Here is a 17,831-nt window from a genome sequence, read left to right on the forward strand (position 1 = left end):
CAGTATTATGGCTGGTCTGTGGCCAAACCAGCAAGACAAGAGCAGGTTGGAGAGTAAATTACCAGTTCCAGTCTTGCTGAATTCGTAGGCTGGTAGCAAAGCAACACTGTGGGGAGGTGGGGGGCTGGAGTGTCAGCAGAAGCATATTAATGCCATCTTGCTAAAGCATCTGTTCTAAAGTGTGTTCAAGCCTTGTGGACTGTGTAATTTCATGTATTCTGTCCTCTGAGGGTTGTATTCATATGCGTATTTAACTAAGTGCATTTTATGTGCCCTTAACTCTGCCAAATATTTCAACTAACCTTTGACAAGGTGATTTTTGAAAAGCAAAATATTGATTGCAAATGCTAAAAAAATACTTTAAGTCATTAGTAATGGTGAAACACAAACTTGGGAGAACTGAGTATCTTGGAAGGTTCATGTTGGTGATTATTCTAAGTCAAGGAAAAGAAGATAGGATCCCTTCTCAAACTTAATAACATATTAATTGCATACCACTTGGAAGTAAACTAATCAGTAAGTAGGGGGATGAGGTAGAACCGATTAGAAAATGACACTGTAAATGCTCATCAAGGGGTAATAGCAGAAATAGACAATGACAAATTGTTCACAAGCTTTCTTGCAGGTCAGGACATCCAATGTAAACATGATGAACCATCAATTTAGGAGAATACAAGCCCTTTACTCCGCCTTTGTTCTTCTACAGACGCTCCCTGTGCTAAACCTTTTGGTTGGTCAGAGAAGAGGGGAATCTCGGCCCCTTAGAAGATGCTGAAACACTTTGCAACAGTAGCTGCTATTTGCTTCTGATACTTGCACAGGGTGAACCGGAGGATCATGTAAGTAAGATAAGCAATGTAAAAGAATTTAATCTTCATTGGAGAAGTTTTGGCTTGTCATCGTTAGTATCCACAAACTTTTGGCCCCAAGGACCCCAATTTGCTCTGCAGTCTTCTCTCGCCACTGAGCAGTCTGGCTGCCAGCTGCCCTGGCTAGATCTGTGATGGTGCCAGCCTTGGATCAGCTCCTGGGAAAAGAGCTGTGTGAGGGTGACAGCTGGGTTGTGGCTATCCACAGTCTCTTCTGCCAACCCTGCCCTGCTCACCATATGCAGGTGCTGTGGGCTGTGCCCATGCTGGTGGCAGCATTGACCCCAGTGCCCCCAAGGAGCAGCCCTTGGCACACTAACAGAGCAGGATGTGGGTCTGTGAACACAGAATGCCACCAAGGAGCTGGCAATTGAGTCCTTTCATTGAGAATTTCCAAAACCTTTACAGAGGTCTGGGCAGTAAGGTGGTGTATGTTCCTACAGCTCTACTTGGGTCACTGGAACAACAGTAATATAAACTAAATGGGAAGCTGGCCTGCCTGTGAATTAAAAAATACCCAGGCCACCATGAGACATTCACTGCCTGTGCATTGTGGTTTTATGGCTCCTCCAGACTAGCCTGGCATCCTTCCACATTTGCTTACAAGAAGGGTAAATTAGATGTCCACTTTTTCTCCAGTAGCTCTTAAGACCTTGAACACTTAATACTTGAGCATAATGATGTACAAGGAACTGTTCTGTTTTGTATATGAATGACCATTAATGGATCCAGTTTCCTGGGACATATAAATGGAAAAGATTTTAAAGAAGTATCTTAGTCGTAGTTTATTCTCCACTTATTTTTTACTCTACTTGAGAATGTCTATTCTATTTCTTTTATTTTTTTGAGCAAGACAGTTCCTCAGTGCTGTCTTCTTTGTAGAAGTGAACAAACACTTCATAGAGTTCTATCTCTACCCGCCAGATGGTCTGTTAGATATAATTTCTGTGTTGCTAGACATGCACACAGATTACTCCACCAGAAAAATTAGCCTCTGCTTTTAGGTTATGTTTTGTAGGATATGTTTAAGCTAGAGAGATCTGATGCTCAGATTCGCTCATATTATTTCAAAAGGAAAGCATCCAAAAATCAAAATACACATTTGATAACATTAACCTACGAGTTTGGAATACACCTATTAAGTAACTAACTTTAAAATTTCTACTTGAACTGACTATATTTATATTTCTATATATTTCTATACAGTTATGGCACAATTCCTTTTTATCACTTCAAGGTGTGCAGTGTGTTTTTTTCTCCAGAGGATGTTATTTAACTGTGCATGGAGATCTGGCAGCCTCGGTGCCATCATGACTGGTTCAAATAGGTTCCTGCCCTAAACCCAAAAATCTGGATGATGCACAGTTAACTTCTGCTAATTTGATGCTAAATGTCTATTACACCATTTTGCCTATTCAGCATTTTGCTTTGTCTAAAATTTTTCCTCTGTTAAATATTTTGAAAAACTGTGCATAACAACACTTCCTCTTTCTGGTCATTTTACTTTCATGTAGCAGCAGTGGGTTACAACATCCTTCTTCATCTGAAAACCCTAAGGCATACAAAAGTTTTTATACAGACAGATTTGTGGTATATGAAGAAATCATCTGTGTTTTACATAGATCTATAGTTGTTACTATTTTCACAATCTTCTTAGTCATCAATTTTAAAAACTTCTGCTTCTGGGTGATTGGGTCCTTTCCGTTCCATGCGTACCAAACAAACAAGCTCATACTAACTATTAAGCATCCAAGGACCTACACTGAAACAGAAGAGATGGTATATATATTTCACACAAAGCATGCTCACTTGAGTAGTTTGTAGATACTCATCTTCATGCAGAATAAACTCAATGATCACAAAAAGGATTTTTTTTCCTGTTGTTTAATATCTAAAGCTTTCCAAGAGGAGATTTCATGCTTGTTTACTTAGGATTCAACTTTGAGAAACCTTTGCTCTGGAGATGAATACAAACTGGCCTCTGGATAAACTTGTGGTATTGTTTTAGAGTTAGGAGTGTTGAAAGAAACTAATTGTTGATAATTTTGTTAGTTATTATGCTAATAGCTGGTACTGTGCTGTGTTTTGTCTTTAGTATGAGAAGAATATTGATAACACACCAATATTTTAGTTGTTGCTACGTAATATTTATCCTAAGTGTAGGACTTTTTTGTTTCTCATGGTCTGCCAGTGAGCAGATGCCCCACAATGCAAACCACAAGACAAGGAGGCTACACCACTCAGCAGAAGACACAACGTGACAATTTAAGAGCAGTGAATGGCCTACCTGCATGGACACAGTGAAAGAATCCAAAAAGGTGTTAGAAGACCCCAAACCAAAAATTACAATTGGATTATAACTGGAAAAATTACAAGGCATGTGATGAACATGGGGGGGTGGGGCGGTCTCCAAAGGCATCCAGCTCAAGCTGATCTGCTGCTGTACCACTCTATGAAATTGTTTAGTTTTATAAATTCTGATGGCTGATACTCTTCCATGAGAAATCTAGGATCCAGCCCAAAGGAGGAGGAAGTGCATTTGAAAATGGGGGATGTGTGAGTGATGAGTTGAAAGGGACACCCATTGCTTATGGAGCTGCTCACTCTGATGGGACTCCAGTCCCAGGAGTTACAATCTCAGGTGGTGTGTGCAACTCCTGGAAAGGTGTCAGAGTGCTTGGGCAGTGGCTCCTCGTTTAACAGGAGTGCTATGGAATTGCACCTAGATCTGGTGCTGACTTTCACCAGCAGATGCACAGAAAGGCATCCAACACCTCCTGCTTCTGCACCAGTCCATGCCATCTGGTCACTGTAACATGCAGCACTTGGGCTGCTTTTGAGCTCACTGTCAGGCCTACTTCTGTAGATCAGTATCTTGGACTTCCAATAACTAGCCTTGATATTTTTTTTCCCCTAGATTGACTTCTTGGAACCATTCTATGATTCTTCAGAGGAACGGTGCAAATAATTATCTGGATGTTTGTCCCTCATATCCATATTCAGAGCAGGAATGCAAACCAGAGCAAAAACACAAGTAGAAACAAAAGAATTGTGCAGAAAAAATACGTTATTAATCAAAGACTTAATTAAAAAGCAGAATTCTTATACATCTCAATTAAAGGTCTCTTTATTCAAGAATGGAAGCAGAGAAGAAATATGTACTAAACACCAAGAGGTTCTACTACAATTTTGTAAGAAAAGTTCAGTCACGTGCTCTCCTCTTTTCAGTTAGGGCAATAGTCTCTGTAACTTTTGAGGTTGCAGAGGCATCACTTATTTGTTCTGCCTGGTTTACTACAGTCACACCACCTGCAGCATCCTGCTGTTGCTGCAGCAACAACCAATGGAAATTTTTGCAAACCATTTGATATTATATTTCTGCCCCTTCTTTTGCATAGACTTAGAGTGTGAGCTGAAGGCTACTCATTAGAGCAATGTTTGTATTACCACACAGACATATGTGATGTTGTCAGTCTCTCCAAATTTCAAAAGCTCTGTGTCAGATGCATAAGAATTTCATAATTTTAAGCCTGTATTTCCCTCTGTGACTTTTCTGCTAGGTTTTGCCTGGCAGCAGCATTGGCCTCAATTTGTAGAGTTAAAGCTGAAAAATGGAGTTATTCTAAACTACTACTTAGCAAACTCTGCTTTTTCACAAAAAGCTATGAAAGAAGTTTAATCAGGCAATAATATAGTGGAGAAGACAGAAAAGAAAAAAAGAAAGGAAGTCAAAGAATTGTCAAAAGAATCAAAGAAAAATGCTTTCTCCAAAACCACTGAATGATAACGGGAATCTTTATCATTCCTCAGTGAAGCACTGTAAGGGTGTGAACAGCAACTGCTTGTTTACAGTTTGCTGTCTTCCATTTCTCAAACCCAGGAAAGCCTTTACTTATCCTTATTTCAGTCGCTGGTCAATAAGTACCACTGTTTACTCTGCATGAGCTGCTCGCTGCAATGCTCTTCATTAGTTGTCTCTGCTTTTTCTTTGCTCTGGATATCTCAGCTTCTTTGCAGAAATACCCACAAAGCCCACAGTGTTCTGGCCATGAAGTGGTGTCCCTAAATAGATGTACTAGTAGAGTTCCCCCTTTGTCTGTAGGGGGATGCCCCAAGTAGGAGAACAAATGGAGACCCTTACCAGAGGCACAGCCAGCTTTTACAACACAGGAAGTAATTTCCATACTTCTTGCATAGCTGGTTTTTGCCATGGATATTTCACAAGGCAGAAGTGTCTTCCTACTTCTCTCACAATTTATTGCATAACATGGAACATAATATATGAACTGATTAAATATGCTATTCAGGTGAAAGTCTCTCCCCTAAAAACCTGTGAAACATCCCATAGATCCAGGTTTCCACACATGTGGTGCTCTCACTGGAGGCATTGATCTACCCTTCTTGGCCCACTGTGCATAACCTCAGCCATATGACATTGCTACAGCACAATGCCTGCAGCCCTCCCCTTTCTGTGCAGAGAGCTCCAGGCCTGGGAAGCAGGACCTTCTTGGGAAAGGCCTCACACCAAGAGGAAAGGTCCTGTGCAGGTTTCATTCAGGGCCATTGTTGGGGGTTGGGTTTGTTCCTTCTTTCTCTGGGGAATTTTTTCCCCACGGGTTGCCAAGGGGACCGGGTGTTGGATACTTGAGAGTGCTTGGCTGAAACAAAGAGATGGACAAAAGGTGGAAGGGGGAGATAACGCAGGTAAAAGACACAGCTTGAGGCAGCTGCGTGCTTTTCTGCTTCCGGCGTTCGGGAGACGCGTGTCGGCCGCTCCTCGAGGATCTCAGCCGCCGCAAAGCACGCCGAGCAGAAGCTGGGCCGCTTTTCTGCCTCGCCTTCGGCTCCTTCGGCGCTGCTCCTCTTGCTGCAGCGTGACCCTGCACCCCCTGCGCTGCCGGGACATGCTGCCCCTGCCTGCCGGGACACCCTGCCATCCCAGCTACCAGCCCGGGACTTTTCCACTGTTCCAGCTTGGTGCTCTGAGGATCCTGCAGGGACACCGAAACCAAACTGCCCTGGGTTTTGTGAAACAAAGCCCTCAAGGTTCTTGGTACTGTTGTCGTTTGTCATTAATGCTATAGTTGTTTGGTGGGGGGGGAGTTTTTTTTGTGTTTGTTTGCTTTGTATTACATACTAGTAAAGAACTGCTATTCCTATTTCCCAAATCTTTGCCAAAGAGCCTCTGATTGTAATTTTACCTAGCAGATAGCTGTCTTCCTAAACCAAGACAGATTTTGGCGCCCAAGTGTGGGGCTTGAGGGCACTGAGAAAAGAAAAGGGAAGAGAAATAGCAGTTCTTAACTAACCTAGTACTTTCTTTTGTGTGCGTTGGATATAAAAACCTCATTAGGCTGCATCATGTGGTCTAACTTAGCCTGGTTTGGGTGGCATGTGGTTGTGGCTGTATTCCTTCCATTTGCAGGCCCTTATCTAAACATGGGCCCTATAACTAAGGCTACTGTGACTGTCATCCAGTTTATTTTATGGCTTAATAAGGTGAAGAACTCATGGATTTTTAATTTCCTCTGGAAGGCAGGCACATGGATTCAGGGCTATCGTACACTAACTGTGTGTTTTTGGAGTTACTTTAACAATGGTACCTACTGTGAAGAAATGACACCGGGGGAAGTTTCTTTTTCCCAACCCTTTACCCATCTCTTTGGGTCTGCCCCACCAGTTTTTGAAGGGTTTAAATCCTCTCTGAATGCTAATGATATCATACAATGGCTGGTGCTGCTAATATGCGTATTCTGTTTAGCATTCAGAGATAAGAGAAGATTGACCTGGATAACCACCCTGATACCTATCCCACAGAATAGGGATGATACCCCAGAGCCTGACTCTGCCCCACAGCCTGCCTCAGAAAGGACCCACCCGGATTGGGTTGAGGTTCTGGTAAAAGAGATAGGCCAAATGCTGAAGGAGTACATTTCCCCAGCTCATGAAAAACCCTCCCCCTGCCCCGAGAAGGCAGAGACTGATGGTGCAGCAGTGGAACCCACAGACGTTACAACTGTCCAGGTTCCAGCTGAACCACAAGGGCAGCCACAGCCAGCAGCAGTCGCCCCTGTGGAAACAAGGAAGTGTAAAGTGAAATCGTCAGATCCTGATATTAAGGGTAAGAAAGGAGGGTCCTCACAGCCCACAGAAGAGCCACAAGTTAAAATCATCACTGAGTCCCTGACATATGAAAGTCCGCCATGTAGATGCCCATGTTCCCAAGAGTCGGGCTAATGAGGAACACCAAAACAACAAGCAGGTAGATCAGGCTGCCAAGATAGAAGTGTCAAAGATAGATTTAGATTGGCAACACAAGGGAGAGTTGTTCCTAGCCCGATGGGCCCATGATGCCTCGGGTCATCAGGGCAGAGATGCCACCTATAAGTAAGCCCGAGACCAAGGGGTGAATTTAACCATGGACGGTATTTCTCAGGTTATCCATGACTGTGAGACATGTGCTGCAATCAAGCAAGCCAAGCGGGTAAAGCCCTTATGGTATGGTGAGCGGTGGTCCAAATATAAATATGGGGAAGCCTGGCAGATTGACTACATCACCCTTCCCCAAACCCGCCAGGGCAAGCGTTATGTGCTAACCATAGTGGAAGCCACCACTGAATGGTTGGAGACCTACCCTGTGCCTCATGCTACTGCCCGGAACACCATCCTGGGCCTAGAAAAACAAGTCCTGTGGAGACATGGCACCCCTGAGAGAATCGAGTCGGACAATGGGACTCATTTCAAGAATAGTCTTATAAGCACCTGGGCTAGAGAACATGGCATTGAGTGGGTGTACCATATTCCTTATCATGCACCAGCGGCCGAGAAAGTTGAACGGTGCAATAGCCTGCTTAAAACTACCTTGAAAGCACTGGGTGGAGGAACCTTTAAGAATTGGGATACTAATTTAGCAAAGGCCACCTGGTTGGTGAACACTCGAGGTTCCACCAACCGAGCAAGTCCTGCCCAATCTGAGCCCTTGCAAAAGACAGACGGAGATAAGGTTCCAGTGGTACACATGAGAGGTATGCTGGGAAAAACTGTTTGGATTAATCCTGCCTCCAGCAAAGACAATCCCATCCATGGGGTTGTCTTCGCTCAGGGACCAGGTTGCACCTGGTGGGTGATGCAAAAGGATGGAGAGACCCGATGCATACCTCAAGGGGACCTTGTTTTGGGGTGAACTACCCATGACAATGTGGCTGCATCCATATTTGCATATATATATATGTATTTTTAATAGTTAAAACTCAATGTAATATGTTTGTATGGGAAAAAAATTCGGGGTGGATAATGTTGGAGGTTGGGTTTGTTCCTTCTTTCTCTGGGGAATTTTTTCCCCACGGGTTGCCAAGGGGACCGGGTGTTGGATACTTGAGAGTGCTTGGCTGAAACAAAGAGATGGACAAAAGGTGGAAGGGGGAGATAACGCAGGTAAAAGACACAGCTTGAGGCAGCTGCGTGCTTTTCTGCTTCCGGCGTTCGGGAGACGCGTGTCGGCCGCTCCTCGAGGATCTCAGCCGCCGCAAAGCACGCCGAGCAGAAGCTGGGCCGCTTTTCTGCCTCGCCTTCGGCTTCTTCGGCGCTGCTCCTCTTGCTGCAGCGTGACCCTGCACTCCCTGCGCTGCCGGGACATCCTGCCCCTGCCTGCCGGGACATCCTGCCCCTGCCTGCCGGGACACCCTGCCATCCCAGCTATCAGCCCGGGACTTTTCCACTGTTCCAGCTTGGTGCTCTGAGGATCCTGCAGGGACACCGAAACCAAACTGCCCTGGGTTTTGTGAAACAAAGCCCTCAAGGTTCTTGGTACTGTTGTCGTTTGTCATTAATGCTATAGTTGTTTGGTGGGGGGGGAGTTTTTTTTGTGTTTGTTTGCTTTGTATTACATACTAGTAAAGAACTGCTATTCCTATTTCCCAAATCTTTGCCAAAGAGCCTCTGATTGTAATTTTACCTAGCAGATAGCTGTCTTCCTAAACCAAGACAGCCATGAACTGCAGACTTTTCCACTTCTCCCCTTTGTTCTTCCTGCTGAAATAGGTGGGGGATATCCCCATTCAAGGGAAAACCTTGGGGCTGCATCCTTACTCCCTGAGTCTGGTTGAGTTCAGATAACCAGGGGTGGAGTTTTCACTTTACTCATCTCAAGGAAAGCCTCTGCTGAGTTGTCCAAGGCTATCTTCAGCAGAGACAAAGGTTCAAGAAAACCAAAGAGGCCAGTGCTGAAAAGTCTGCCTGAACAAGGATTCAGATACAGGCAGTCCCTCAGGCATGTCAACAAATACTTGCTGTAACTTTTGGGACCCCTCAGAGGAGTGGGATCCTCTCATCCTGAACACACACCCGGGTGCTTGGGCAAACACTGCACAGCCTGGACTGAAGAAATAGCATAGATAGCTCTCTTTAGCAGGAAGTGAAGTAATTTTGGCTCAAATAATCTCATTAAGGGGAAATAATAAGTCTGAAAGACTTTGGCAGAAGACACGTTCAAATAAATTTATTTTGCAAGGGCCTGACCTCTGCAGGTTTCTGGCTCAAGTCCCAGGGAGCACATTTAGCTCTCTGGGATCTGATTTCAGGCACTTGGCGGTGGCCAAGGGGATTTGCCAGGATCAGTGGTAAGATCTTCCTTCAGCCATGCCCTCTGTGAGCCAGGAGAGCCAACTGTCAGGGATGAAGGATTTGTGATTTTGTGAGGAAGTCTTCTCCAACTTCCCAGACTGACACCTTTCACCCTCTTGCCCCCCGTTAGCCAGGGCTAGGCTGTACTGAACACTGTGCAAGGCTGATAGGATAACCCAGCCACTTTCCAAGGAGGCCATGGACCCACTGAGTCTTGGCCGTCCTCACCGAGATGGTTCTCAGAAGCAGTGCAGACAGACTACATGCAGTCTGGTGCAGCTATAGCAGCTTAAACCTTCCCAATATCGCTTCTCCCCTGCTTTTCACAAAGCACAGCATAAAGCTTCCTCAACATCATCCCACTCACAGAATATGAAAAGCGCCATTTCTACCAGGAATCAATAGATTTTTCTTTTCAGTAATGGGTTTGTATTTTTTTTTTTTAACTTTTGTTTCCTGTCTGATTGCCCTCATCAGCTTACCAGCATCTCCTGGCAGGTTAAATTTTACACCAGTGCATGGGCTGCCAGAAGGAAGCTAAAAGTGTGCCAAGCACCTCAAAGAAATGAACAAACAAGTGAGCACAGACATGCTCGGCAGTCTCTTTTTCCATTAGGGCAGTAACGGGAAAGGGAAAGGGAAAGCATGGCAAGGCAAGGCAAGGCAAGGCAAGGCAAGGCAAGGCAAGGCAAGGCAAGGCAAGGCAAGGCAAGGCAAGGCAAGGCAAGGCAAGGCAAGGCAAGGCAAGGCAAGGCAAGGCAAGGCAAGGCAAGGCAAGACAATCCTATGTATGACCTTTCATACTGCCCAGTCTGTGTCCCAAAATTTTTAGAAGTAAGCAGCTACACCTGGTTTTGACTTCTGCTTGTATTTAATGTATAACTGCACCCCATTCCTATTCCCAGCTGACAGCAAACCTCAAACCCTGGGATGAATCCCCATTCACAGAAAGAGGTGCTGGAAGTAAATCACACTCTGGGGACTTGTGCCCACTGACAGGTAATATTTTTCTGCCATCAGTCCAGCTCATGGGAAGTGCAATGCTTGCCCTTCTTCCACTGCCAATATCCAGTGGCATTCCCCCTGTCCCCCTGATTTTCCTCCAGTTGATCCCTGGAGTACTCTTGGGTGTCTGAGACAGTTCAATGAAGGAAGTATTCATCTAGTCTTGCTTTTAAATAAATACTTCCCACCAAACCCTAAAAGGGAGGAAGGAATATTGCCAGACCAACACACAAAATTATGCAAGAGGCTGAGCTGAGCATATTTACTTTTGTTGCTAAAATATGTAGCTGGACAACAGCCACAGCAAGCTTCAACCCAAGTGTTGGGGGTTAGGTTTGTTCCTTCTTTCCCTAAAGAATTTTTTCCCCACCAGTTACCAAGGAGACCAAGCATTGGATACTTGAGAGTACTTAACCGAAACAAAGAGGTGGACAAAGGTGGAAGGGGGAGATAACGCAGGTAAAAGACAAAGCTTGAGGCAGTTGCGTGCTTTTCTTTTTCCGGCGTTCGGGGAGACGCGTGTCTGCCGCTCCTCGAGGATCTCAGCCGCCGCAAAGCACGCCGAGCGGAGAACGGCTGTTGCTGGCTGGAGGAGTTTCACTGTGGCCAAAGGGATCCAGTCCTGGGAGATCTACTATCACCGGTTCGGCCTGAATCCTGAGTTTTCCCGGCCACCTGCGGGAGCTGGGCCGGCCCTGCCTCGCCTTCGGCTTCTTCGGCGCTGCTCCTCTTGCTACAGCGTGACCCTGCACCCCCTGCGCTGCCGGGACATCCTGCCCCTGCCTGCCGGGACACCCTGCCATCCCAGCTGCCAGCCCGGGACTTTTCTACTGTTTCAGCTTGGTGCTCTGAGGATCCTGCAGGGACACCGAAACCAAACTGCCCTGGGTTTTGTGAAACAAAGCCCTCAAGGTTCTTAGTACTGTTGTCGTTTGTCATTAATGCTGTAGTTGTTTGGTGGGGGGGGGGGGGGGGGGGGAGTTTTTTTGTGTTTGTTTGCTTTGTATTACATACTAGTAAAGAACTGCTATTCCTATTTCCCAAATCTTTGCCAAAGAGCCTCTGATTGTAATTTTACCTGGCAGATACCTGTCTTCCCAAACCAAGACACCAAGAAATATGAAACAAGTTTTATATTTCTGTGAAGACACTGATGACAGCTCAGGGCATGTATTTTTAAACATTTTTTAAAATAGATGTCTATAAAATCACAAGAGGTCTGGGGAAGATGAACTGAGAATGGCTATTTATTGTTCTTCATAAAAGGAGAACTAGGAGGCATACAATGAAAAATTTGGCGAGCAGGTATGAAAAAGAAAACAGTTTTTCCATCCAGTTAAGTTAAATGCAGCCATTTAAGCTATGAAACTCATTGTCACAGGATGCTTTGGACACTGGGACTATAAACAGATTCAAAAGAGTTAAACAGTTGTGAAGTCTAGATCTAACAGTGTTTTAAAACACTTCTGAGTGGATGCAGCTTTGTCTTAGGTTGCAATGCAAGATGTAACCAGAAGTATGTATGCTATCACCATCTGTTGAAACCAGCAATGTTCTTTATTTCTTCCATGACCCATCCCTCATAACTACAGGGGGATATCCTCTGCTAATGGGCCATTGAGTTGCACTGCATGACTGATAAAATTACATCATCCCATTGTGAGATGCTCCACCCAGGGGAAGGAGCCAAGCATTCCCACCTGGATATAATCTGAGATTTGGAACACCACAGGCAGCCTTTTTCCACTGGATTCCCAGAGGAAGACTGGAACCATCTACACCACCACTGGAGCTTCAGAGGAAAACTACACCCTTCTACAGGATCATCTCTACTTCAACAGAACCACATCTGTCACTCCAGGAGGACTGCAGCCACGATTTAATTGGACTGCTACCAACACCCTGCCCAACAGGGTGTCAGGTTGTATTCTGACTCTGTCAGTGTTTTTTTAGTACTACTGCATTTTTATTTTAATTTTCCTAGTAAAGAACTGTTATTCCTATTCCCGTATCTTTGCCTGAGAGCCCCTAATTTTGAGATTATAATAATTCAGGAGGAGATGTGTTGCAGCACATTTCCACACCCAAGCAAATGATTCTATTTAAGGAAAAGTTTCAGCTTACCATCGAACATATAAGGAAGCCAAGCTAGAAAGTTCTGTGCCCTTCTCATCAGCATTAGCCCAGAGCCAGTTCAGGGGCACTGGTTAGGCTTTGGAAATGTTTCTCAGAATCTGTAGCTGCTTCTACTAGCAGTGAGCCAAGTTGTCCCTCCTAAAACATTAAGTATTTATGAAAGTGCACAAAGGAGCTCAAGTGCTTTTTAAGGTGCCTTAGCAAGGTGTCAGAGGCTTCTCTGACACCTGTGCTTGGCTTTTGTTTTGTTTCTGTATCGTTTGTTATTTTCAACTTTTATTAAAACCTTTGCTTTACAAAACACACTTGAAGAGCCATCTCAAAATTATTTTAAGCCATTTCTCTGCGAGGGCTGGCCCCTCAGAGGTGACAGACCTTCATGGGGTTTATCATGTCCCCATGCAAGATTCCATCAGAGGGGGTTTACATTTTCCATTTCAAGGGAGGCTGCTGCCTTCCTTAGCAGTCACCTGTCTTTTCAAACTGAGACAGCTTCCAGCTCCTGAAATCTATAAAGTGCAGATTTCCATGATCTGGGAGATTATAGCAGGGGTAAAAATTGCTCCATACATCTTATGCTGTTCTCCTTAAACAAGATGAAGGTACTGAGTAAGGTGAGCCCTTGGTTCAGCCTGCTTCTGGACTTTCTTAATCAATTGTATTCCTAATTAGATATATCATTTTTGTCCCTGGCAAGCCATATATTCTTCTCAGGAGCATAGTGTCTGACTGGAAGGATATGGGTCTGCTCAGCATGGATCTTGTCACAGACACTGACTGAGATTTCAGAGAACATCATATCATGCTCATCTGGGCTCTGCTACAGGCTCTTTGTGTGACTCATTTCAAAAGTTTTGCTAAATGAGAGTAGTTTCCCCTTCATCTTGATTGTGATTTTGACTACAAAGCTTTTTTGGGGAAGGCATATGGTTGCAGGGCCTAGCATCACAGGGTCCCTGCAACCTCTTTGGATACAACTTAATAAAGAAGCGGAGAACATGGAAAGGAAAGAAACCTCTCTAGCTTTCTCCTCTGATGGGAGAAGGGTGAAAGGTAGGAAGAGAAGATTATTACCATGGAGCCCTCACACTTGGTTCAGTTGGTGTTACTCTCCCAAGAGTACAGAAGAGGTTCTCACATCCAAGAAATAGGTCTTCACAGTCTCCAGCCAAAATGAACTTGGCGGCAGCAGTCAGCCTGACAGAGCACTCACCTATCAAAAATTACAAATAGTATTAATTTCACATTGTGACTCATGTTCTCTCATTCAGTCACTTGTTTATGTTGCTAGGGAACTATCAGTTCCAGGAGAAAAATTGGACCTTCAGTTTCTGAAAAAACTGGTTTTTCAAAGGTATTCAATTAATTGGCAAGATATTGCTAGTTGCAGTTTGGCAATTCCTGCCCTACTGTGGCCACTGTGCTCGGGGTTCTGGACCCTTCCCACTCTTCAAGGAGTGGGGTCAGGCAGCAGCTCTAGGAGCCAACAACTTACTGTCTTTGCTTGAGGATTGGCTTGGAAGCCAAGCTTGCACATACCTAAACTGGTTGAACTAGGCATGTCAGCTATTGCTAACAGTTTATTATGAAAACTTCTGCTTAAAGAGTTGTTTACCTCCATAAAAATTTCAGTGAGGTTTGCTGGCCATCCATGTAATTGTGACCAGTTAACAAATAATTTTGATATTTCCAAAATCTGTTTTGCTAAGCAGGACTTGTATGTCCCAGGAGTAGTGTTGTACCAGTGTCCATTCCCCTGTTGTACAATCTCTTCTCTTGGGGAAGGTGTAGAGCATTATGATACATGAGGCAAAGAGGAAAGAACACATTTCCAGCTCTGTTTTCCTCATGAAACACAATTAGCCACTGTAGCCCCATTGCCACTTTGGCTGCTGTGGACACACAGAAAGACTCTTGGTCTGTTGGACTAGCACGGATGATGTGAAGCCAAGATGCACCACGTGCAGGTGCAGTGGCAAAGGCTCAGACCCAGCTCATTCCAGCCAAAGGAGTCCCGAGCAAGGCAAGGGAGGCATTGTGAAGGCTAGGTGGGAGCTTTGCTTTGCAGTGTTGAGGCTGAACCTACACAGAAGTTGAACCTCAATATTAAGAGCCTGAAACCAAACTGTTCCAACAATGCCAGGGACTTTCAGGATCTGCTCATCCTGTGCCACTCTTGCTGTCTGCTGCAGTAACTCTGCTTGTTAGCTAGGAAAATCCTTTTGTAGGAGTAAAGGGACCCTTAAGAATGCAAGACTGCATCTATCATGTTAGATGAGAGTTTCTAGTTTACCTCGTCAGAAATCTCCTGCTGTGGAGTGGTGACACCTAATGGTAGTGACACAATATAAGACAAGGACACAGCAGGGATGAAAATGAGATAAAAGAATTGTATCATTCTTCATGGGTTGGAATGTCAGGATACTTTATGCAATTTACACCCCAAACTGTGAATTTTGAAGCAATATTTTCTTTTCAGCCTTGGCTACCTCAGTGTAATGTATTTTTAAGATCTGTTCATAGAGACTTCATTTCTAGTTCTGATATTATACTAGCCTTTCCCCTCCTGTGTTGTCTGTTCTGCTAACCCTTTTTATTAAATCCTGCAATTTGTAGCTTGTCTCAGTGCAGCTTGTTCAGATTAGACTTGCCTAGGGGCTAGTTTAAATTGCTCACATGACTTCTCATAAGAAATATTACACACATGTTAAATTCATGAGCCAAAGAAGGCTTGTGTGTGGAGTGCTTTCCATTTCCCTTTGCCCTTTCCAGGTGCCTTTTTCTTCATTTTTCATGGCTTTCCCACATTCCCCTTTGCCTTCCCCCACTGCCTTCCTGTGGCTTTGCATGGAAAGGAAAGAGAATCTCATCTTTGCAAAAAGAGATACATCAATCCATTCTGACTATTTAAATTTTCAAAGTGGAATCCATCCTTATCAAATTTATTTGCAGTTAATTGTAATAAAATATGTAAACATACCTGAAATGTGGAAAGAGAGCAAAGGGAACCATCCACATACACGGTGCATTAATAAGAGAACGAGGCATTTTCGCCTCTGGTTCTGGAAAGCACAAAACAAGAGTGATTGTTCCCACTAAAATTTTGTTTCAGATTGTCCTGTATTGCTCTCAGTGCAGAGAATAGCATCTTTCCGCAGCCTTACACTCAGTAAAACTCCAACACGTTCTCCAGAGCTGAGAGTAGGACTCCCAGCACTCTGATTACTTGCCCTTTCTGGCAAAGAGCACCCTTACAGGGTCACAAACACATTCTTACAACTCCTGTTACTCAGCTATATCAGGAATACACATTTCTTCTAATTTTGACTTCTTCTAGCTCTTTACTGGAAGGCTAGCAGATGCTATGCTGGTGCAGGCAGACAGATTTATTTGTTTGTTTTGGAGGTGAGCACCTACAAGATGAAACTACTCTCAATGTGTCTGAGACTGGTCACAATCAGGGGAGTAACAGCCAAGTATGATTAGCCCAGCTACTGTGAATTGAAAAAACAATGCTTAGTCCAATTAAAGGAAAAAAAGTAACTGGGAAGGGAAGAAAAATCCTACTAGTGCCTCTCTTGAGGACAAGGCCCTCATTTTGCCCTCTTCAGGCATTATAGAGGGGAAACATTATGAATGTTTCATGAAACATTTTGAACCATTTCATTTCAAGTGGAGGCAAATAATTTGCTAGAGTTCATATCTCCTTAGATTCCAGATAATTCAAATATGAGACAGTAGCAGAACCTCATGTTCCACCTCACACAAAACTACTCCTCCTGCATTTAGTTACTGAACAGATCATGTCAGGTGCAAGTGTAAGTGACAATACAGCAAAGCCAGTCACCTGTTCCAGCAGCAGAGCATGAGTAGAGTAGGTTTCCACAGTGGGAGAACTGGCTGAAGGAATGGCACAGCCAGACCATTTCCCCATCTGGATGTAATCTGAGCTGTTAGCACTGTATAAAACTGGATGGATGGTAAATGGTTCAGAGGCTGGGGTTGAAGGACCACGTCTTCCTCCGCAGACCTCCATGGAAACTCAGATAATTGGAAGTATTTTTCCTGAAAGTCTGTAAATGTTCATCCAGAACACGAATAAATTTCAGCATGACTGCAGCTGTGCAACACCACCCTCCCAGCAGCCTGACGGTCCTTAATGTTTTACTGCAGTAACACATACTTAGCTGATACCATGCCTTGATTCCACGTTTGAATCAACTGCCCTAAGCGGACTGGGAAGTTGCTGTTTTGCTTTGTGCTCCTTTGGTATAATGTTCTTACAAAGTTAAAATTCAGCTATAGGAGACCCTCACCCAGGAACCTTCCTGCCCCATTCCTAAGACTGGAAGACCTCTGCCAGTCTCAGACCTGGACCTCAAACCTGCCAACTCTTCTATAGCCTGTACTCTTGATGCCTTGGGAAGGCTGACCTGAATCAGAGACTGGACAGAGCTAGAGAATAAAGCAGGTATTTATTGAAAGACTTTTAGGATACACCTTGGGCAGGACAAGAGCCTGACCAGGGCTACACCTAAGGTGGAATTAGAATGGTCACAAAATGGACGACCGGTGGTCATGAGGTCTTATGCTTTTATAAGTTCTGGTCCATTTGCATATTGGGGTTTAATTGTCCAATTACAGCTTCTGGTTGTGAGGTCTCATCCTTCTTGTTTCTCCCTTCAGTCCACCGTTGTTTGTGCTTTTGGGCCTGAAAGTTGTCCTTGGTCTTCAGCAGGAAAAGTATTTGTTTTGCCTACCTACTCTGTGAAGAGAGCTTACTAGCACTTAATATGAGGCTCAGAAATACACCCCTAGGCAGCACAAAATATAAAATATAAAAGCTAAAACTTAAGGCATCATTCTCCTGGTCTTCTAGCCTCCTTGGTGATCCAGAGTTTTTTCCCCAGCACTTCAAGAAATGTAGTCCAGAAGAAATCCCCATCTACCTCACAAGATAGGTGTGAGGTACAAGACTGCAGGCTGCTTGTCCTTACTCTGCATCTCTTTTCATTTCCCATGGCCTCTTCCTCTGTGGAGTTCCCTGTGATCTCTTCTATAAGCCCATCAGGGCTGAATGCTTCTCTTTTCTGAGCTGTGGAGAAACCCCTGTGTGTTGTCAAAACGTTCCTGTAAATGACCATAATGAATGGCTCTTCACTCCCCTGGTACTCCCACTCCCACTGCTTTCCTCTTTAA

The sequence above is a fragment of the Chamaea fasciata genome, unplaced genomic scaffold (assembly GCF_029207755.1).
Source record: "Chamaea fasciata isolate MVZ Bird 193981 ecotype frontalis unplaced genomic scaffold, bChaFas1.0.hap1 SCAF_5, whole genome shotgun sequence".
NCBI lineage: Eukaryota > Metazoa > Chordata > Aves > Passeriformes > Sylviidae > Chamaea > Chamaea fasciata.